The following is a 23,485-nucleotide window of genomic DNA, read 5'->3' on the forward strand; positions in this document are numbered from 1 at the left end:
GTTCTGTGAACACTTTTCCCCAGTAGCCTACAACCCATTTAAATGGTATTTGATCTGGCATAAATTGCTATTTCAAGCATCTTTGAGCCATCATAAATCTGGATGCTGTCCTTGCTTTCTGAGTTTCATATTCCCCAAATGTTCTTTATTGAAATCCAATATTCATTCCAAAAAGTATTACATTGAATTGAAGTTAACTGAGAACAGGAGCCAAAGAGGCCCCATTCCCTAGTCATTCTTGTATTAATGATAAGAATGAGATCCAGGGGATCACATTTGATTAGATTATTCTCTCTTTCTCAATTGTGATGCTATTCTACAGGAAACTTAGGAGGCTTCTTTATAATTTGCATGTTGGAGAATGAAGGTGATGATAATTCCAATACCCACCAGGGGAACAAGTTTATTTAAACTAAATCAACATGACAGAGAGCATTTCACTTCAAGGAGATAACACTGATTGTAAAGCCAGCCAATAGATGAATACATGATAAAAACTTGAGAAATTTTATTTACTCAAGCTAAAATATGTGCAATCTTAAGTAACCTAATTTTGCTCCAGGCTCAGAATACTCACTTAAAAAGAAGAGATCAATATTGAATTGTTACAGCTAGACTTGTAATGTCAAGAACTAAGAACCATCACAGACATTGAATTTGTTAATGTACTTAGGGCACAGAACAATGGAAAAATGAACTCAAAGGTGGATGAAATCAAAACAGAGAAGCACAGAAATAAATAATCTGGAATAAAGCACTTTATTGCACTTTACATGCTGCTAATGCTTCAGTTGGAGCAGTTTTTAAGGATGATGGATATTTCTGGTAATCACTGAGCAAATTATCTTGCCCAGCATTTCTCAAAGTAAATTTTATGGAACCATAGCCCTACAAGATACTCTGTGAGGGAAAAAAAGGTTTTCATCATGTTCCTATCACAGAACTGCATGCTGTAGTCCCACCCCCTGTCACTGTCAATGCACAGTAGATATTAGCAGATCTGAGAACTTGCATTAAAGGCTTTTCTTTTACTTGATTCATCCTGTTTCCCCATTTTATTTGGCCATGAAACTTATTTTCTCTCTTCTCTTCCCCGCTTTCTTCATTCCATTTATTATCTTAAGAATTAATGTTCCCCAGGCTACTTTAGGAACCCTGGTCTGTCTAGATGATTTTAAATATAAAATCAATAAGCAGTTTTTAATGTTTCAATCATATTTACAATATCTACTTAGAGGTAGCAGAGTCCAGATTTTAGCAAATTGGACAAGAATTAATTACCAAAAGATAAACTGTAGAAACACGTTGAAGACTTGTTTGGCAATATCTCCTAAAGCTGAACATATGTCTACCCTGTGAGCTGGCTATTCCACTCTACCCTGTTGGAATATGCACATATCTGTTCACCAAAGGACATGTACAAGAGTGGGTATAGCAACTCTGTCTTAATAGTTATGAAGTGAAAATAAGCCAAATATCCATTGACAAAAGAATTAAAAACAGTGAAATATCTAAGCAATAGAATACTCTGTAGCAATGAGAACAATGAAAACATTACTATCCACAAAAACATAGAATCATATCGAAAACAAATTGCTGAGCAAAAACGTTCAGGCAAAAGATTATGTACTGGATAATACCGTTTATTAAAGTTTAAGATTTTAAATGATGAAAGTGATCAGTGGTGGCAAGAATCGACGTAGTGGTTACCTTGGATGGGCCATAATGACTAGATCAGGAGGAGACTTCTGAGATTTTAATAAAATTCTATGTTTTCATATGGGTGTTTGCTTTGTGAAAATGTGTCAAACTGTATGCTTAATAATTGTGTAATTTTTTGCATGCACAAAAATCGTTTTAAATAAGTAAGAAGTTTTAAATTTTATTTTTCTTAAATATTACTGTTGGAATGATTTAATGTTTTACTTTTTTTTCTTTCCTTTTTGCCAGAAAATTGTTTTCTTAAATGCAAGTGATATTGGGCAGGACTTAAAACAAATCTACCAAAAGAAAGTCTGAGTTTCCGTATGCCTAGATATGTAACGTGCATTTTGAAGCTAGAGATGGCTTGCCATTAGTGTGGGGTGTTAGGCGTGTCTGTGTGTCCATGCACATGCATGTAACAAATTCAAGTGAAATATGGGAACATGTGATCCATTCAAGTATTATTCATTCATTTATTCCTTAACCATGTACTATGCCCTTGGAATATGTTTTAACAGAACAGAAAAAGTCGTTGATCTCATAAGCTGGTATTTTATGGATGTAAGAAATGAAACACTATATAAATAAATGAACAAAAAACAAACGTCAGGTGGGGATAAGGGCTATTAAGAAAATAAAGCAAAGGAATAGTGACGTTTGTGTGTGTGTGTTGGCATGCACATATGTGGCAGGGGTCACCTACTGTGGTCACGGTGCATGGTCAGGGAAGACCTCTCTGATAACAAGACATCTGAGCAGAATCCTGAAGAAAGTGAAGGTGTCAGGGGCAAAATGAATTTAGGGCAAACAGCAAGTGAAAGGGCCTGAGGGAAGAGCATGTGCAGAACGGTCAAGGAATAGCAAGGAAGTCAGGGTGTCTGGAGCAGGAAATAAAAGAGAGACTCAGAACCCAGCAAGGACTTGGACTCTGGAACACTGTGGAGAGTTTTGAGCATGGACATGACTGATCTGACTTACATGTTATTTTTTTTTCAGCTTTATTAAGGCATAATTTACAAACACAGATTGTATGCATTTATGATGTACCACATTTTAAAGCCTCATTCTTGCTTCTGTGTGGAGACTGGACTAGGGAGTGGGGACGATAGTGGAAGCAGAGAGACTGGCGAGGAAGCAGTCGTGTGGTAACTTGTTCAGAAGCTGGTTGTGGAACCACTGAGAAGTGGTCATAGGTTATGTTTTAAAAATACAATGACAGAATTACTAATAAACCAGATAAGAGGTGTAAGCAAAAGAAAATACATCAAAGATGACTCCAGGATTTGGGGCTTGATCAACTCGTGGAATAAAGTTACTATTTGGGGAGGGGAGCACTGTAGGATAGGCAGGTTAGGAGGTGAAACGCAAAATCAGATGTTCCGGGTGGAGCATGCAAAGCTTGAGATGACTGTGAGACGTCCATATTCAGGTGTGGATCTGCAGCTGGATACATGAATCTGGAGTCCAGTGCAGAGCTTGGAGCTAGGGACATAAATTTGAAAGCTGTTGGATTCTAGATGGTATTTAAATCCGTAAGACTGAATGACTTCATATAGGAAATGAGTATAGATAGAGAAGTGAAGTAGTCTAAAGACCAATCCTCAGATTTAAACATTTAGAACTTAAACATTTAGAGTTTGGAGAGAAGAGAAGAAGCCAGAAAAAGAAACCAAAAAGGATTAACAAGTGAAGTAAGAAGACAAGGAGTGTGTGCGTTTGTAGAAATTAACTGAAGGAAGTGTTTTAAGAAACTTACCAGCTGTTTCAAATGCTGTTCACAGTTCAGCTAAGATGAAGACTGAGAAAGGACCCCTGGATTTGCAATGTGGATGTCTTGGTAAATAGGACAAGAGAAATGTTGTAATGGTGTGGACAAATGCCTGATTGGAGTGAGTTTTGAAAATGATCTAAAGAAAAGAATTAGAGAAAGCTGAGTGTGGACTGCCCATAAGGAGTTTTACCCATAGAGGAAGCAGAGAATTGGGTGTTTGTTGGGAGATGGGGGTTGAAAATAGGTTTTTGTTGTGTTTTGTTTTAATGATCGGAGATATTCTAGCATATGTATATGTGATTGAAATGATCCAGTAAAGAGAGGAAAACTGGTGATGCAGGGGAAAGAGCAGTCACTGCAGGAGTGATGTTATTGAGTAGGGGAGAGAGAGAAGGAAGCTGGAGGTCAGGAACATCTACAGAATGTTTATTCTTGTACATATAGGTGCAAACTAAATAAAGGATTGGTTTTCTCTGATTTCTTTTCCTCTATATCTATATATCTTACTGGGTAGTTGATACAAAAGCTACCAATTAAGCCAGAAATATTTCTGTCTGTGTGAGAGAAAAAAAGTCACTCATTTGTCATGTATTGTGGTTGTGTGTGTGTGTGTGTGTGTGTGTGTGTGTGCAGTGTGTAGGCTCTCTTTTGTTATTGAGGCTTTCAGGTATTTGGAAGGTATGGCTGCATCTTTTTGTGTGTGTCAGATTCAGTTATTACTTGGAATAGAGCAATTCCATTTGAATTCTGATTTTTCAAGAGCCTGGTTCGTAGTTCCTCTCTTCTGAAATGGTAAATAAGAGGAGAAATAGAAGAAAAGTACAGCAATTAAAAACTTGAATGTCAAGGTTTCCTATCAACTATGAATTTACTATTTCAAAAGAGTTACTTATTTAGTATATTAGAATAATGGGGACAATAATAGGGACAAAGTTTCTTTTTTTTTGTAAACTATGTGTTTTTTCATATTTTATATCAATTTCATTTTAATATTGTAAACTGCATGTTTGGTAGTAAGTTAAACTTTAAAACCTCATATTGTAAAAAGGAGACATGAGCTCAGAGTTGATTACTTTCCATATCTAAAATAGGAAATCTATGACAGAAGCAGAATAAAATCTCAGCCTGTGATTTAGGCATTAGGCTATAGTTTTTCAATTCTCAGGCTGATTACATGAATTTTTTAGGCCTTGATGCTATAAATAATAGTTTTATATATTATTATCAATGAGAAAAGCTGCTATTTTAAAATCAGCTATGGCATTGAAATTATAGAAAAAAAGATAAGGATTGAAAAGAGCAAGTTATGTGATGGAACCTCTCAATAAAGTGTTAGGACAATGAAAGTATTCATGGTATTATATATTGGATAGATTTTACTACACATAGCTTGCTAATGTAAGCATCTCCTTTCTCCTGACCTCTGGGTATGTACCTGGAGGACAAATCCATTTGAGCCTTGGTTTTCCTCTTTTTTTTTTTTTTAAACTGTGTCTGTTGATAGCCTTGACTTTTATCATCCTGGATAGATCAGTTTGTTAGCAGTCTCTCGCCAGTGAAATTCAGTCCTTTATTAGGGTCAGATCAATCTTGGTATATTTTTTAAGCATTTTTCTTCTTCCTGTTCCAACCACCATTCTCACCTCCATGCCTTTCTCACACTTTAAAAAATAGAATTCTCAGATTTTCAAGGCCCTCAGCATCCTTCCACCACTCAGGATCTGTTCCAGCCTTCTCTTACTCCACTCTCTATTTCACATTGAATGTCAAGGAAAATTGGTCTTTCCCTCTTCCCATTTCCTGAGCACGCTCTCAGCTTTCCCAACTCCATGCCTTTGCTCACACGGTTCTGTGAGGTATAAGATAAAGGAAGGACTTCCAAGAGATATCATCAATGGGGCCATCGCACACCTCTGACTTTTTCAATTCCCCTGCTCCTTGAAAGGACCAACCCAAATGTCAGCTCATTTTCAGCCTCATGATTGCTTCCTGGAATAGTTATCTTTACACAATGTTCTCTGCAGCACCCAGCCCAAGCATTATCCTCATTTTACAGATGACTAAACCGAGGCAGGGAGGTTTAGTGATATGCCCGCACCCCAGAACTAATGTGTGGCAGTCCGGGATGCCAAAATTATTGCCATTTTCAGGTACTCAGCTGCTTCCTAAATGCTATTTGACTGCATGAAGAAATAAATTTGTCATTTTCCATTTTTCTTAATTCAAAATTGGAAAGTACTAAATGATGCTTCTTTGTCAGTAAGAGTCTTGCAGGACTAGAATAAAGTAGATTAGTCTTGCCATGAGCTGAAAAATGGAGAAAATTTGGGAAATTTCTGAAGTAAGGCCAATAGTAAGGCTGTGTTGTCTGACAAGAAAACGAAATGACAAGCAAATGTTTTATTTAATCTTACGTGTTTTAATGATGTGATTTTTTTAAAAGTATTTGAAAATAACCTAGATGAACAGTTATTAAGTGCTCAGTATAGGCCAGACATTTTTGAACATCTTACATATATTAATTCTTATCTTTTTTTTTTTAAATGTTTTAGAGATGGGGTCTCACTCTGTCACTGAGACCATGAGTGCAGTAGTGTAATCATGGCTCACTGTAACATCGAACTCTTGGGCTCAAACAATCCTCCTACTTCAGCCTCCCAAGTAGCTAGGACTACAGGAGCATGCCACCATGCCCCACTAATTTAAAAAAAATTTTTTTTTTTGACACAGGTCTCGCTATTTTGCCCAGGCTGTTCTTGGATTCCTGGCCTCAAGTGATCCTCCTGCCTCAGCTTCCTGAGTAGCTGGGATTACAGGTGCAAGCCACCGTGCCTGGTGGTAATTTTTAAAATTTAACCATTATATCAATTCTACAAGTTAAGTATTACCATAACCATCTTATTGTTGAAGAAAAGAAGGTCAAGGAGGCCGGGCACGGTGGCTCACGCCTGTAATCCCAGCACTTTGGGAGGCTGAGGTGGATGGATCACAAGGTCAGGAGATCAAAACCATCCTGGCTAACACGAGAAACCCCGTCTCTACTAAAAACACAAAAAATTAAATTAGCCGGGCATGGTGGTGGGTGCCTGTAGTCCCAGCAACTCGGGAGGCTGAGGCAGGAGAATGGTGTGAACCCAGGAGGTGGAGATTGCAGTGAGCGGAGATCACGCCACTGCACTCCAGCCTGGGTGACAGAGCGAGACTCCGTCTCAAAAAAAAAAGAAGGTCAAAGAGATGAAAGTAACTTGCCCTGGACTGAACATTAACGTTATACTTGGAATTCAGAGCTAAATGACCGCCAAACCCATATGCTTTAACTGAATATTTAAGGTTATATAGACAGAGGGTAACATATTTTGAGGTCACTTTCTAATCATAGTTATATAAGAGGTGACAATTAAGGCTTTTGGTGACAATAAAGACTATGGCTCCTAACTCCTTACATTAAAAACCTTATTATAATCAAAAAGCAATAAATTTACTTGCAAATAACTTCAAAAATTACCCAACTTTCTTTGCTAACCTGAAACTGTGTCAGCATTGAAGTTGATAAATAAGTGGATCATTGAGCAGACAAAATTCCTGGCATCACCACAAAAATGTACAAGTATTTAGTGGTTATGAAATTAATCTAAAGCAGAATGTTTTTCTTATATTTTAATATAGTAAATGTGAAATGTTGACTCTCAGGGTTGATCCAAGGTGACAGATTAAATCAGATTAATGCCTATAATACTAAAACGCTGAGCAGAGTAACATTAAAGCTGGTATCCATGAGCCTAGCCTCACTCCCCAGAAGAGCACCCAGTCAGATTATGAGGCAGTTGTGTGGAATTATTCCACAGTTATCCTTACCTGCTCAGTTAACCTTGGCGTGGCACAGCATATTTGGTTGTGATCTTTTAGAGTTGATGTGTCTCCCACACCTACAAAATTTGAAAATTTACAGTTTCCCTTTTATCATAGAAATTAATAATGTGCTGTGTAATATGTGTTACCAACTTAAAAAAAATACCTATTCAAATATGACTTTGATCTAATCCAATTTAATTTAGGCCTCAAATGAAATAGAATTTAAAAGTCTTACAGACTTCCTAGACTTGTTTGCAGTCTCAAACACTATATTTGTGATAAGATACTATGGATTGATTTTGATATCGTTAGTGCATAATATTTTGACTATAATCTTGTTCATTGGATACTCTCTTCCCAGTAACTCTGCATCTGTGGAGATTGGACTTGACATAGGCATTGGGTATTTTTATTTGTAAGGTGTGATATGGAAAAGCATATGGGCATTTTGTCTTTGAAGCGGCACCAACTATTTCTACCAACAGAATTTATCATAGCTCTTAGAATTGCCTCTGAGAAAAGTCATCTGCCAGAGGATTTAAAATATGGCTGTGGATGACTGGGGTCATATGGCACTGAGTTAATTTCTGTTTAGGACCTCAACTCTGGCTCATTTCCTGAATCTCTTGAGTGGCTCTTGTCTGTCGTTTTTCACACTCCTGGTTTCCAAAAACTCGTAATCCTAGAATCAATGTGGCTTTGCATCATAAAGCTAATGGCCAAGTGCTTGAGGAGACCACTAATCATCACCGTGGCCAGTCCCAGGAAGGTGCATGCTGCCCCAGGTGGCCTTTGAGCGTTGAATGCAGCCCCCATGGTCTCTGCGAAGCAGTCCTTTTAGTAGCCCAAATAAAATTTCCCCTAAGCTAGTAACTGTCTTGCATGTTTAGCAATCATCTTTGAATTTTTCCTCTTTCAAATTATAAAACCTTTTCAGTTGTACCCTGTCATCTTGCAAGGATGGCTCAGCAGGACATTAAGACTTTAACAGAGACTTTAAAAACATTCCTACCAATTTATAATAATTGCACATATTTGCAAGTTCTCTGTTTTTCTTTACCAGACTCTTATTACCATTACTACCATGTTGTCAGCAGGCGAACTTTCTGGCAAGAAATTCCAATCAAATGACCACTCATTAAAAAAAAAAAAAAAAAAAAAAAACTCACAGACAAATAAAAAGATGGAGGGGAAAGTGAATGTATTTTCATACATAATTATGAGGCCTTCAAGCTTCACTTTAGAACTGCTAAAATGGGAAGGTGCAAAGCAAAAATTCAGTAGCAGAAGCCTAGAAGAGATATAAATCCCAAGAATCCCTTCTAGGGGGATGCAGTTAGGAACAGTAAATTCATGAAGGCGCTCTTTGAACAACAAAACAAATCTTTCTCTGCCTAGCACACATCCAATTATTGCCCAGGACATTATCTTGTAGTGGCTCAAAAACGTATTTACAATTATCAGATTTCAGTGACAGTGAAAGTATCTTGAAGGAGTATATTTCACTCCACTCAACTAGATATAGTATGATTTTTTACCTGTTTCACTGAGGAAAAGAATGAATCATGATGATTAATTTTGGGTCACTTAAAATCACCATCAACTGTTTATAAATAGCAGATGCTTTTTTGCATTCATTCTATATGTCTCCATTGCAATATGTTCCAATCAGATGTTTATTATTCTTTCCTACTGTTTGGATTCCTTAAACTGTGAAAATGGCACATGAGAAGCAAAGAAAATTCTGCTGGCTTTTGTGTGGTTATTGTTGCTAAGGAAACCATTTCCTTTCCACTACAGTGTATAGGACATCTGTGTCACATTGAGTCTGCTACAGAAAGACACATAACATCAGGAATAGGGAGTGAATGAAGAAGGAACACAAATGAATAAAACAAGAAAAGTTAATACAAATAACACTCCTTTTAAACACTCCTTTTAATACTCTAATAGTGATTGATTTTTTTAAGTAGGAAAAATGTAGACTGTGTACATGTAATTCTCAGTAACATGGAACATCTTTATGTACATCACTGCCACATCCCAACTGGGTCTCTTGCTTCCCTTCTGTGAACTCCATGGAAGCATGTACCCTAATAGAGTGTTTGTGAATCTTTCACAAACTTCATCATGGTCATTACTACTTCCCAGAGAGGGCAGCAGGTGTGTCCTGAGGCATGTGAGCATGCTATGGTATTTGAGACAACATGCCTCTCCTCCTTGTGGTTTTCTATCAGCTGCCCCAAATCCTACACCATCTATAGCTTTCTCCCTCCTAACTCACTTACACTTTTGTGCCCTTACTTTTCTAAGGCTACTTCATTCTTACTTTAGCCTATCCCCTGCAACCTTTGCTGCCATCCCCCAGATACATGTTTCTTAGTTAATAATTCAGACAGTGATCTCTTTGCTTCTTGCGTTGGTTGAAATCTGCCCAACCCCTGAGGGTGCTGCTGCTTCATTCATTCATTCCAAAAAGAGTCAGCTCGTTCTCTCAACCCCACAACCCTGATGTCAGATCAGGAGAAAGAACAGATAGTCTGCATCCTCCCCAGTTCTTCTAAGCATTAGTCTTCCACCTTGGTCTAAAATCTTCTTTCCTCAATTCTATTTTTACAATTATTTTTAATTGCAAAAACCACAATTACTTTTGCACCAACTTAATATAATACTTATTTTCACTGTCATCTACCTCTCGCTGTCACCTGACTCCTGATCACTCCCTTTGTGACTGAAAACTTTGGAGGCTAAAGTGTAGTCTTCTTTCATGCTAACCTATATTTCAACATGCATATAAGTGACCTGACAAATAACTTGGTCTCACAGTTACTAAGCTATTTAACTCCATTGGCCATTCTATTTCAACTACCTACTCACCTGCCCAGAATCTTGTACTTGCTAGAACAAACACTAATTCATCTCTTTTGTGAGCTCACACCTACCTACCACCCCTTCTTTCCCATTTCTCAGAGACCTCCAGCTCTTGATCTCAGTATCTTCCTAGTTTGTCTGCTTCTTGTCTCTTTTCCTTCTATTAATCCTGACATGTGTGTGTTCATTTACTCCAAAGATTTTCTGTGTATCACTGTTTCTAAGTTTTTGCTACACCTCTGTGAATCCCTGTTCCAACGTTGCTCCTCTATTTTTCTGCAACACCTACCCAAGATCACCAACTACAAATTACCACCTCTACCTTTCCGTATGACACCTGAATGTATAATGCCTGAGAAAGTTCCAGGTTGATGCAACCTAACATCTTTATAAATCCTGAGCTATGCCTCAGCTGCATCTACTAGAAAGGCTATATGTTGTCCATGATCAGCCTTCTCTCATTATCCTAGATGACAATTCCTGATGCTCTCAGCACATAATCCAGCTTTATAAGAGCAGGATGATTGTGTAATGGTTAAGAGCATGCTATCAGAAAGCAGACAAAAGGCTATCAAAGGGAAGAACAGAAATTCAAACCCAGCTCTGCCTACTGCTGAAGCCCACAAATAATTTCTAGTTGTATATTATTGTTGATGCTCTCATAAAAATAAGGGTTCAATTTCTGTAACACCTGTCTTTTGAAACTACAAAATAATTTTTTGCATGTTTTTAAACACAAAAAAATTTTAAAGTATTTAGATTAACGTTTACATCATAAATTATCTTAGAAGATGATAATTTAAGTGTTCCAATGATTACGTTTTGCCACATCAGATCTGACATTTTTCCATGTTATTTTATTCATTCTCCCTTGGAAACTCTATCCACTTTCATGGCTTCAATTATCACCTCCAGAATACTCCTCAACACCAATCTGTAACTCTCACCTCTCTTTTGAACTTCAGTCCCAACTGTCCAAATGTCAGTTGGACATCTGTGCATGAGTATTCTGCTGTCACTTCAAACTCACCATGTTGAAAGTGAATGTATAGTCCTAACCCCATCTAAATTTGTTTGCTGATTTTAATATCTCTATCTCAAGTTCAATTATTAATGTTGATCTTCATTTTCCTTTCTTCCTCTCAATAATTTTTTTTCTCAACTTCAACCTTCTCACTCTCATAATTCCCTTGTTTATCCCTGCTTGTATGGGCATGGCACATGTAATATTTTTTTCTTTTGTCATCCTTCAGGCTGCATGCCTTTGGTGAATATTTCCTTTTGTCTGTAAGTGCCCATGTAGATAACTTTATTTATTCTTTCTCTACTTTAGTCCCTATTTTTTCTTATTCTTTTCTCATTTTCTTCCTTGTAGGACTGTTTTCCAATATTGAAGTTGCTCAGGTGTGACAGTGGATGGCAAATATATGTGTACACACACACATATGTGTTTGTGTGTATATAAAACTTGGATGAATTATCCATATCAGTTTTATCAAAAATTAAACACTTCTCAAGCCAGGGATGTGACCATGAGTATAAAGTCACATATATTTTGTAGATGAAGAAATGGAGGCACAGAAAAAATGAATCACAACAAAAGCTCAGTGTAGAGGAGAATATAGGACTTTAAGCCAGCACTCTGATTCTTGGGTATTTTTTCTACTCTGTGGGTTCCCTTTCAGCAGGACACTTTTAAGCTTAATACTCACGAGCATCGGCGTGGGAAATATTTAATATAAGACCAAATAGTACATGCCCTTTGATAATTATTTATACTCATTAATATCAAATTTACAAAATCACTAACTGCTTTAAGTGAGCTCCACAGGAAATACCATTGCTTATAACAAACTAATCTTTTCTGAGTTATGTACCTATTATTGACTCCTTTCATTTTTCTTATTTCTTCCCAAAGTGTGAGGAATTTGTTAATAGAGTAGTTTCAGAATAGATAGCAAACTCTTTAATACACAAGTCAACCAAGGGGTAGTGAGAAGAAAGTCCAAAATACACCTATAAATCTTTACAACTGGAGAAAAAAACGAAAAACAAAAACAAACCTGAAAGGAATTTCTTTCTCTTGACCCCCACTATTGTTTTTCTTTTCTTTTGTTTTGTTTTATTTTTGGCTTTTTTTTTTTTTTTTGGAAATTCAGATTGCAAGCTCCTAAAAGTAGAGTTGTAATGATTGTAATCATGCATATATTCTGGGTAATAACTTAGGGACACATAGAAGCCTTTCCTCTATTACCAGAGAACACTGTACATTTTGTTAAGATACAAAAATGAAATTGGGTTCCTGAAATTTAAAACTAGTATCATGTATATTTAAGTGACTGTAAAATAGCACCCTGCACATGACCTTGATTATTAAATAAATGGCACTTTAAAGTCATCCTGGTGTGTTGACTACAAGGCTTTGCAAGAAAAAAAAAAACGGTGTCTCAAAGGATCCATTGTTAGAATAGCTGCAAAAGCACTGTATGATCACCCTCACGTGGGCCAACTGAATAGTTATTGAGACCAAGTCACAGCTGGGACTATTACAATTACTGTCACACTTGTGAGAATGTCATTTTACCATATGACCTCTTAGGTGATTATAAGGACCCAAAAAGGCAGTGAAGAAACTGAAGGATGGAGGGTTGTAAATTATCACAGAACCTACATTTTGGCCTCCTGGGCTAGGGCTTTAGGTTAGTTTCAATGTTACTAACACCTTGCAGAGTCAAAAGTAACCATTTTCACTGCCTCATGTTTGCTAAAACCACCTTATTTTAGAAATAACTTCAAAAGTGAATCTTAAGTTTCATTCTTCTTTTTTGGAAATTTAGAAACTGTTACTTTTTTAGGAAAGAGATTGTCATCATGAATAATACTAAAAGAATACTTAAAATCAAAATAAAAACTCTTACTTTCCTTTCTTGTTACTATGAATTTGAACCACAGTGAATCAGCTGATATCTCACACACTGACTTAGCACACTTTGCTAGCAGAAGACCCATGTTTCTTTTTAAATTAATGTTTATCTCTTTCTTTGTTCTCTGTTTCACCTTAAATGGGAATACATAAATATATTAAAAATGAAAAACTTCATTTATTTCATAGCAACTTCATAACATCAGATAATTGTGGACTCTGATTATTTTATTTGTATTCAGTTGATATATATTAAGGATTTATCACACACCATGATCTTAGAGGAGAAAATCAAATAAGAATAGAACACTCAAAATATTTATATTTAAGTAGGAGGATTTAGTCACATACACTATCAACTATTTTTTTTTTAAAAAAAGAGTTTCAATAAAGTACTAAAGAGGATCAGTAGAGACAGACCACCTAGAGTAGCCAGGATGACTTTATAGAGATGACATTTGTGCTCTAAGTTTGAAATCCTTTTCTTACATGTACATGTTCAATTGTATTTTAAATAATAAGCAAAACTTATTACACTGAAATCTCTGATTACACTGAAATCAGCTCTGAAATGGATTATTAATTTTTAAGAGGAGAAAAAGAAAAACCTTTATTACTGCTTGTTCCTTGGAGGGCTGTAACAAGAAAACTTTTGTTCCGTATCTATAGGGCTGTCACTGACCTTCTAGAAAGTATTTCTGGGTAGTTACATTCCTCTAGTTTTCGCTCTAGTTTTTGTAAGTCAGCATCCTGTTTCATAGTGGTGGGTCAGGAACTTGCTAGAAGAGTGGAGAAGCCCTGGGAGCCTCCATATGTGTTTCATAGCACCATCACTTGGCTGGAGGGCCAGATACCCAAAGACTAGGGAATACTTCTAAGTAAGATGGCGAAGGGAATAGCCAAAAAATTCCTTCTCTCTAAAATTGCTCTGGAAGAAAGGCAGCCTTTTGTTAGCATTTCAGCTCACCAGGTCATGAGCAGGAAATGGTACCAGGTCTTGGAAGGAGAATACAACAATGCTAACTAGCTCCTTTGGGGGGCTTCCAATTTTGTTGTTCTGGCAAGATATATACAGTACATATGGAAATATAACTAATTGTAAAAGGAAAGATGAATGCAGAAATTGGCAATTCAGTACAGAGGGTAAAACTCACATCACTGAGTTAGGAAACCAAAATCTTATTTTGTGTGTACTTGGGCAAATTAAAATCTTCTAGCCTCCGTTTCCTCACCTGTGAAATTCTTTTTTTTTTTTCTTTCTTCCTTTTTTTTTTTTTTTTTTTTTTGAGACTCTGTCACCCAGGCTGGAGTATAGTGGCACTATCTCAGCTCACTGCAAGCTCCATCTCCTCGATTAACACCATTCTTCTGCCTCAGCCACCCGAGTAGCTGGGACTACAGGCACCCGCCACCACGCCCAGCTAATTTTTTTTTTTTATTTTTAGTGGAGACGGAGTTTCACCATGTTAGCCAGGATGGTCTCGATCTCCTGACCTCATGATCCGCCCGCCTCAGCCTCCCAAAGTGCTGGTATTACAGGCGTGAGCCACCGTACCCGGCAGCAAACCCACAATTCTTTAAGTGGAGGATTCCAAACAAGGAAGCGTGGCTTTCACACAGGAAAGAGAAGGGAGTGTGTTTCTGTAAGGGGAAAGCTTGAGAAGGGCATGGAAATGGGAATATGTGAAGATATTTTGACAATAGTGAGCAAAACGGTTGCTTGTTCTTAGCATTGATTCTAGACAACTTCATCCCCAGGGCTGTTCTCACCTATAGATAGAGAGGGTATTGCTTCATATACTCTCCTCATTCCCGCAAGTGCTCCCATTTTAGTCTGCATCTTCCTACAAGGTTCTTTTAAGCTTCCACTGCAAACATTTTAGAGTTGTCGTCACAACTTCAGGATATGAAGATATGCAGTACCCATAAGTAAATGGATGAATCCAGTCCTGAAGCCCGTGAAATCAGCCCATGTTGGTGCCAACAGGAGACTTTGCACACTTCCCAAACCAGTATGTTTAGTGACTATTGGGACAAGTTTGTCAGCAAAGTGCACATGGCCCTGGGCAAAGGTATCAGAAGACTGACATTTATGTGCCACCCTGTTTTGCCCCTAACCATAAGTTGACCCCTATAAGTCATTCAATCTCACTGAGATTCACTTTCTCCACGTTTCATGTGACAAGATTATTATCTTCTATGCCTCTTACTCTGGCTTCCTGTGAGGCATAATATAAGCTATTATATATATATAAACTTTTTGGAAAAATATAAACTGGTAAGCAAATATAGGGCATTATGATTGAAGAGCTTTCCAGATATGCTAACATATATCGAATTTAAGGCCTTTAATAGTTACTAGATTTTCTTTTTTAAACATGGTAATAGCTTTACTGATTTTTATTGCAATACTCTTCTCAAAATGTTTTGCATTATTATGTGCTTTTAGTATTTGAGACTTCAGTCCACCCAGCAGTGGTTAGCAGTAAGAGTGGAGGTTGTAAAATATATAAATGCAATAGAAACTTGCAGTTAGAAATGAGTGTTTAGATAAACACATCTTTGGGCTGAGTACTTTAAAATGCTATATCTAAGTGTAGTCATTAACTAAAATCCATCCATGAAAAATGTTTATTGACTTTCTCAAATGTGATAATGGTAAGCTTTTTTCCTTTAGCACCCTATAAATGATGATATGTTGTGGTTTTATCAGCAGGTAGCAACATAAATAGGTAATATAAACTCAGTTCCCAAGTGCAGACACTAAGCCTTCAGAAATAACTTTATTATCATTGCCATAGTTGTGCTTAATTGGGGCTAGTTAAATTTTGTAATATCTTTATTTCATAATAATTCATTATATTATCACTTTTCTCATTGCAGCTTTATGTCCACAAACTTTTGCAGCCAGAATAGTTTATTTTATATGTGTCTATAGATCTCATATGAAATTTCTGGTATTTTATCATTTACTACATATGAAAATGGCAATTTTATGATTCAGTCTAATAGAGCTCAGTGCTTTATTTCAGATCCAAATTATATAAAATGGTGATTTTGATCACCCTGTTATGTTATACCATGTAAACAACTACAGAAGAATGTTCAGATGGAAAGCACCTATAGAAAGGTTTTGCTTTGACTTTTATGTTTAAAGAGAGGACAAATATTAAATAATAACTGTCAGTTAAACATAGCTAATATCTGGGGATTTTTAATTGCATCTGAAAGTTGATGCCATCTCTAAAGCAATGTACTTTTAATAAAAATATATGAAAAATAACTATGTAGCAAATTCAAGATATACACTTAATTGAAACTATTCATTGTATCAGTAGTAATAACCCTAAATTTGATATGTACTTGGACCTGTTTGTACTAAAAGGAATGAAAGATATTCCTCCACCCTCTTAGGGTCCCTGGTTGAGTTTTATGTGACATGGAAGACTTCATAAGGAAACAAAGTCTCAAGAAATAGTTAAACCTATCTATCTATCTATCCTCTATCTATCTATCTCATCTATCATTTATTTATTTATTTATTTATTTATTTATTTATTTATTCATTTCTGACAGTGCCTCACTCTGTCACCCAGACTGGAGTGCAATGATCATAGTTCACTGCAGCCTCAACCTCCTGGACTCAAGTAACCCTCCCACCTCAGCCTTCTGAGGCTGTGCTGCCTTACCTGGCTAATTTTAATTTTTTTCTTTTAATTTGTAGACATGAGGTCTCACCATCTTGCCCAGGCTGGTAACTCCTGGGCTCAAGCCATCCTCACACCCCTCACACCACAGCTTCCCAAAGTGCTGGGATTACCCACATGAGCCACCATGCCTGGCCAAACTATGTATTTTTATGCTAAGTTTGATGGAAATGGGAGAGTCGTGGAAAAATGTAATTGGACAAAGGGGATATGATTTAATGATAATAACTTGGCAGAACTTAGCAAAGCCTGTCTGTTCAAGTTCCTCTCTGTGACCCTGTGTCTTCAGAGATAAGGATGTTCTTTTCCTCTGGGTGTAGGGAGGGTACCTCTTGAATGAGGGTCCTATGACCTGCTTCAGGGGAAGGTTAGAAAATTCTTCCTGGGATTTATGGCCTTCTTCCGGGGAGATGGGCGAGAAGAAGGTAAGAGTGACCTTCCTGTCTCTGCTGTTGTCAAATGCCACGGTGCTATATTTTGGGGTAATGTGTCCTGAATCCCATCAGCACTATTGCATAGAACTTTGTGTTCTTTTAAAATTCTGCATATAAAGAAAATTATTCTTCTGAGGTGTGACTGACAGAATGAGGAGATCCACATGGACTTGCAGATTTATGTAAGGTTCACAAATATGAGACTGAAACTTGATTAGCTCAGAAGTGTGACCAAGATCATGATGGTGCTTGCAGCCCCATGGAGCACTTTCACAAGTGCTTACACAAGCCTTGGTGACTGTTAACCCTCACTTCACAGACAGCTTTGCTATGTGTAATCATGACAGTGTGCTTTCTCCAATTTTTCCCTATTTTAACAAAAATGGAAGCACCTATGAGACCAACTTTGGATCAGTGAATCAATATCAATCTACCTTCACTTCCTGGAGAGCATCTCAGAATGCATTTTCCTCCAAGGATATGTTATTGTTTCATCACGTTTTTTAATAAAAGGGAACACATTCATTTTTAGAACTAGAAATGGGGGAAAATACATATAACCAACAGATTTTATGGAGCAGACATAACCTAATACAAATCCCACTTCAGGTCAGACTCAGGTTGGGCCTTCACCCCACATCTCTCCTTCTTTTGGGACTCCCCTCTACTACCCCGGGCCCTACTCCCTTCCATTTTCCTGGAGTAAGACAAATACATATCATAGGAAGCAATGTGTCATAGCAGACACAATTAAAACTCCAGATTTATTCCAAAATCCAAATCCTATCTCTGCCACTTGGTAACTGTGTGATTCGGGGCAACATGATTTCTGTGAGCTCTGATTTACTTGTCTGCACAAACGCTTGTGTCACAGAACTGTGGAGCATCTTAATGGATGTATCTAGCACCCAGGACAGTGTCTAGAACATTGTTGGGGTTTCATACTCAGTAGCTCTAATGAGATAATCATCTAACTAACTTGAGATCATTTAGTCTGAGTTGTCAGGCTTGGGGATGAAGTTTGAAGAAGGCAGGTTTTATTTTGTTTGTATAAGTGCAAGTCTTCCTTCACCAGTAACACTTTAATGACAGAGGTCTTCAAATCATGTATTTATCTGAAGGACAGTTACATTTACCTTACTATTTTCTTGTTAAAACTCAATTGCATTTCCAAGGTGACCTCCAACATTTTACAGTTTGCCATAAACATATTTATTTCATTGATGAGAAAAATTTGGGCAGCGTGGAGAGCAATACGGAAAACTTTTAAATGATTAACTGGGTTGTGATCATTAAAATAAAGCTATGAAAATGCTTGTGTAGTCAAAGTATATTACAATTGTAAGACTGTGAACAGATGGGAATGTACAGCATTTTGCTACCTTGTAAAACCTAGGCCATTACCCTTTTATGAAAGGACAAATCTGGGCTCTGGAATACACTTTGGTGTTTTTTTTTTTTTAATTTAAAGTTGATTTTACAGGCAACTTCTGAATTTTCCTCCTCTGCTTCTTACAGTTTTTAAGACGATCTCATCTTCCTCCACTCCATGCTAGCCACAACTCTTAAAAGCCACAAACTCTCATTCATATACATAGCAATTGCCTGGAGCTCATTGACCTTGTGTGGGCAATTTGTACTTGTTCTACCCCCTTACTCAGTTTTAGACCTTTGGCCCCATCACTCTGCCTTTGAACTTGTTTCTAGCCCTTTGGATTTGTTGTCTGTATTTGCAATGCCCAGAATTTGAACCTTGCTTCACCCTTTAGAAACTGGCTTCATGTTTCACTTTGGCTCAGGGCACCCCAGCTGGATCATCCCTGACCTTCTGTAGTGTTAAAACACAAGTAATCTGTGTCTGTCCATTGTAGCTGGGACGAATCACAGGCCTGCAGTTTTTAAAATAAGCAATTTACAATACGGCAGCTACAGACACCATTTTTGTCCACCACACCACTATACAGTGTCTTTGTATAGTTTCTCATTTTTACCTTTACAAATTCTTAATAAGGCTGCTTTTACTATCATGCCAGCATGTTTTCATGTAATGTATTTCTGAGTTAAAAGGAAAATAGTCGGGCACAGTGGCTCACACCTGTAATCCCAGCACTTTGGGAGGCCGAGGCGGGCGGATCACCTGAGGCCAGGAGTTCAAGACCAGCCTGACCAACATGGTGAAACCCCGTCTCTATTAAAGATACAAAATTAGGTAGGCGTGGTGATGCATGCCTATAATCCCAGCTACTTGGGAGGCTGAGTCAGGAGAACTGCTTGAACCCAGGAGGTGGAGGTTGCGGTGAGCTGAGATCACGCCATGGTACTCCAGCCTGGGCAAAAAGAATTAAACTCTGTCTCAAAAACAAAAAAAATAGGAAAATAAATGTCTACCTAAAAGTCTATGGTTATTTAAAAAATACCTTATGTTTGTTTTTCTTCAAGTCAAATTGCCCAATAAAATTGCTGAAAGTATATTGAGCTTTTATTTCATTAACAATGCAAACTGGAGCTGGGTGCAGTGGCTTATGCCTATAATCCCAGCACTTTAGAAGGCCAAGCAGGCAAGTTGCTTGAGCTCAGGAGTTTGAGACCCATCTGGGCAACATGGCAAAACTTTGTCTTTACAAAAAATACAAAAATTAGCTGGGTGTGGTGGTGCACTCCTTTAGTTCCAACTACTCAGGAGGCTGAGATGGGAGGATCACTTGAGCCCAGTAATTCAAGGCTGCAGTGAGCCAGGTTCGCACCGCTGCACTCCAGCCTGGGTAACAAAGCAAGACACCCTCTGAAAACAAACAAACAAAACAAAACAATGCAAACTGGTAAAAGCCACTTATACTTCATGTTGGAATTTATTTTAAACTTTCGTGTAATTCAAGCACAACAGCTGGATGAGAAGCTACCCTCTTAGGGCCTCCCTAGAAGTTTCCCCCTTAGGACAGTGTCCTCAGAACTGTCTTCTCTCAAGGTTGACATGCAGTGGGTATATTATTCATGTATGTGGCTTTCAAATTACTGATGCTGGGAATATAATTCAGATGCAAAGTAAGTGTAAAGAGGAACATTTTAACTAAGCAAGCAATAAGATCTCTTGAAATAGTGCAAAAGCAAGACATCTGGCTTGACAATAAATCTTGTGGAAAAGACTCAGAAGTGTTCAAGGCCTGTAAGTTTCTATAATGTGAGTGCAAAAATCAAAACAAAACAAAAAAACAGGGTAAACTTGCTATGCATTAGCCCAGAAAAAATTTGAGTGTTCCCAATTAACCACGGCCATTTAAACAACCCACTAAAGTAATTAGCAATGCAACTTGCTAATGAACACTCCAAGGTGGATTTAATATTTACTGATTCGGCTAAGTCAATGATAAAAATTGTACTATACAAGGAAGCAAGGAAGCATTATTAAGATACAGTGAGAAAGTGAATCTGGAATCAAATGAACTTCATTTATAAAGTTAAGATAGGTGAGCATCCCATATTTTGACTGGTATCTGAACTTCTACAACTCACTAAATCTATTCTCAGTAATTATTATATATTAATTTATTCCCCTATTTCAGTCTGAAATGACTTAAGATGGCTTACAAGGATCCATATAATAAAGAAAAAATCAATTTTAAAAGAAGATACAAAGAGACACACTAAATGCAAGCTTGGAAGAAGTTCTGTGTAATTCCAATATGTAGTGTACGTATTCCTAAAACTAAACCATTAACTTGTCTCTATGGAAATTGGGCACTGAGAAAGGATGATTAGCTATAAGAGTCACAATGTTCATGAGTTTAAAAAAAAAAAAACTGTTCAGAGGATGCTCAACACTAACAGTATTCTCTCATGAGTTTGCATGGAGGGGATATGACATTAATGTAAAAAACAGTATCAAGGATCACAAAACTTTTAAAGTGTCGTCAACCTTGCCCAGTGGAGCCATGCAAAAGTGCCATTGGGTAAAAGCTCTTATCTGGGGAATCAGTATTCCTAGATCCAGGTATTAACAGTCTTCTATCTGGCTTATTCCAGGAGTAGATTTTAGAGTATCTAGAGGAATATATGGATTGTCTCTTTCCCCTAATCTTTACAAATATTGTTTTTCTTGGCTGAGCTTCTGAAGTGTATTGAGCCATCCTAAGTCCTTATCCTTTCTGGCACAAACCTGATGTACTGGCGCCCTTTCGCCAGTCAAGTGCAGCATTAAATGTTTTATCAGCTGAGTGGCAGATAGGATTGATTCTCTTATAAAAACTGAGGTGCCCAAAGAATGGATGCCTGAACAAAAGATCATCTAACTTCTATTCTAAAGGAGGTTACCTTAGTCCATTCAGACTGCTATAACAAAATACTATAAACTGAGTGGCCTATAAACAACAGAAATTTGCTTCTGAAAGTTCTGGAGGCTGGAAAGTCCAAGATGGAGGCAGATATGATATCTGCTAAGGGTCTGCTTTTTGGTTTGTAGACGGTGCTTTCTATGTGTCCACACATGATGGAAGAGACAAAGGAGCTGACTTGGGCCTCTTTTGTAAAGGCACTAATCTTACTTACACGGGCTTCACCCTGAAAACCCAATCATTTCCCAAAGGCCTCACCTCCTAACACTATCGAGGATAGGAGGGACAAATACTCAGATCATAGTAGAAGTTAAGGGTGAAACTCTAGGTAAGCCAAAAGCAAGATTTCCGTCAGAAAATGATTTTCTGTTCATGATAACAAACACACAAATAGGCCCTTATTAAAGGATTTAATGTCCAAATTTGCATCATCCTATTAATACATTGACATATTATACTTGTGTTTTATAGGTCATAGGAAATATATAGTAGGTTTTGCATTTGATAAAATTCCAGGTAGTCTCTTTTATTTTATGTGTCACATCAGTAACAAGATGGCAATGCCCTTCAGCCAAGGTCACCAGGAGCACACCTATAGTCAAAGAAAGATGGATTTTATTAACTCATTGTTGAGAAATGAGGAAGAGAGCACTCCATGGAGCCTGTGAGCCATCTCAGTAGGAAGATTTAGGATTTGGCTTTATAGTATGTGATTCTGAAGAGAGCTCAAGGCAGTAGGACTCTTCTCCAGATTGGATGGATGCTGTGAGGAATCAGGGGTGATTTTATGATTGTGTTTTTATAATTCTTATCTAGAATGCAGATGAATGAAGCAAGGTGAATGCAGTAGTTGGGAAATATGCAAAAGAAGGCGGTCTTACTTTTGTCTTGATCCACTGTGGTCACACAATGGCCTTGTCTGAAGATGGTATTCTGTGAAACTACTGATGTTGCACAGGAGAACACCATAGACTAGCTGGGAATACCAGGCCAGCTCCTATCCATAATACCTAGCTAATAGTTCCAGGCCCACTTATATCTATCAGCTTTTCTTATTCTCAAAGTCCACAATTTTTTGCTTACCAAGAGTACTTGTCAAACTGAGCCTCTCAGAAAGGAAACTTACTTTTGTAAGACATGATGCTGCTAATAAAAGCAGTTTAAACTTATTAGCAATCTATTTATAGAAAATAAGAGAAACTTTTTCCTTGAATGAATTGAGGTTTTAACAAACCCATGGATGAATAGTAAAAGGGCACATACATTTTGAAAGGCAGTATGCTTTTTAAAGCAATCTCATCCTGCAAGTTCAACCGTAAGTGAATTCTTTTTACCTAACTCAATATAGACATTGGATTATTAATAGTTAACATCTAAATCAAAGAAAAAATAATTGTCCCACTGTTTTCTATTCTGGTAAAATAAGGTCTCTAAAACTGTATTCAGTTGTGTTCAACATTACGTTTTAAGCATTAAGACATGAAAGCAATCTTTTGTTTGTTTTTGTTTTTGTTTTGTTTTGTTTTGAGACGGAGTTTCACTCTTGTCACCCAGGCTGGAGTGCAGTGATACGACCTTAGCTCACTGCAACCTCCACCTCCCAGGTTCAAGGGATTCTCCTGCCTCAGCCTCCCAAGTAGCTGGGATTACAGGCATGCACCACCACGCCCGGCCAATTTTTGTATTTTTAATAGAGACAGGGTTTCACCATGTTGGCCAGGCTGATGTGGAATTCCTGACCTCAAGTGATCCTCCTGCCTCGGCCTCCCAAAGTGCTGGGATTACAGGCATGAGCCACCGTGCCTGGCCGACATGAAAGAGATCTTAAAATACATGGAGGTCTGTCTTGTGGAGTAGCCTTTAGACTTATCCTATTCTGTTCCAAAAGCTCAAAC

The 23,485-nt window shown here is 37.5% G+C and overlaps 1 protein-coding gene across 4 annotated transcripts in view; it reads left to right on the forward strand.

Moving 5' to 3' along the window:
- The window catches only part of MAGI2 (membrane associated guanylate kinase, WW and PDZ domain containing 2), a 1,485,052-nt gene that overhangs the window by 912,790 nt on the left and 548,777 nt on the right, over positions 1-23,485 (forward strand). The window lies entirely within an intron of this gene.

Source organism: Pongo pygmaeus, chromosome 6 (assembly GCF_028885625.2).
Source record: "Pongo pygmaeus isolate AG05252 chromosome 6, NHGRI_mPonPyg2-v2.0_pri, whole genome shotgun sequence".
Taxonomy (NCBI): domain Eukaryota; kingdom Metazoa; phylum Chordata; class Mammalia; order Primates; family Hominidae; genus Pongo; species Pongo pygmaeus.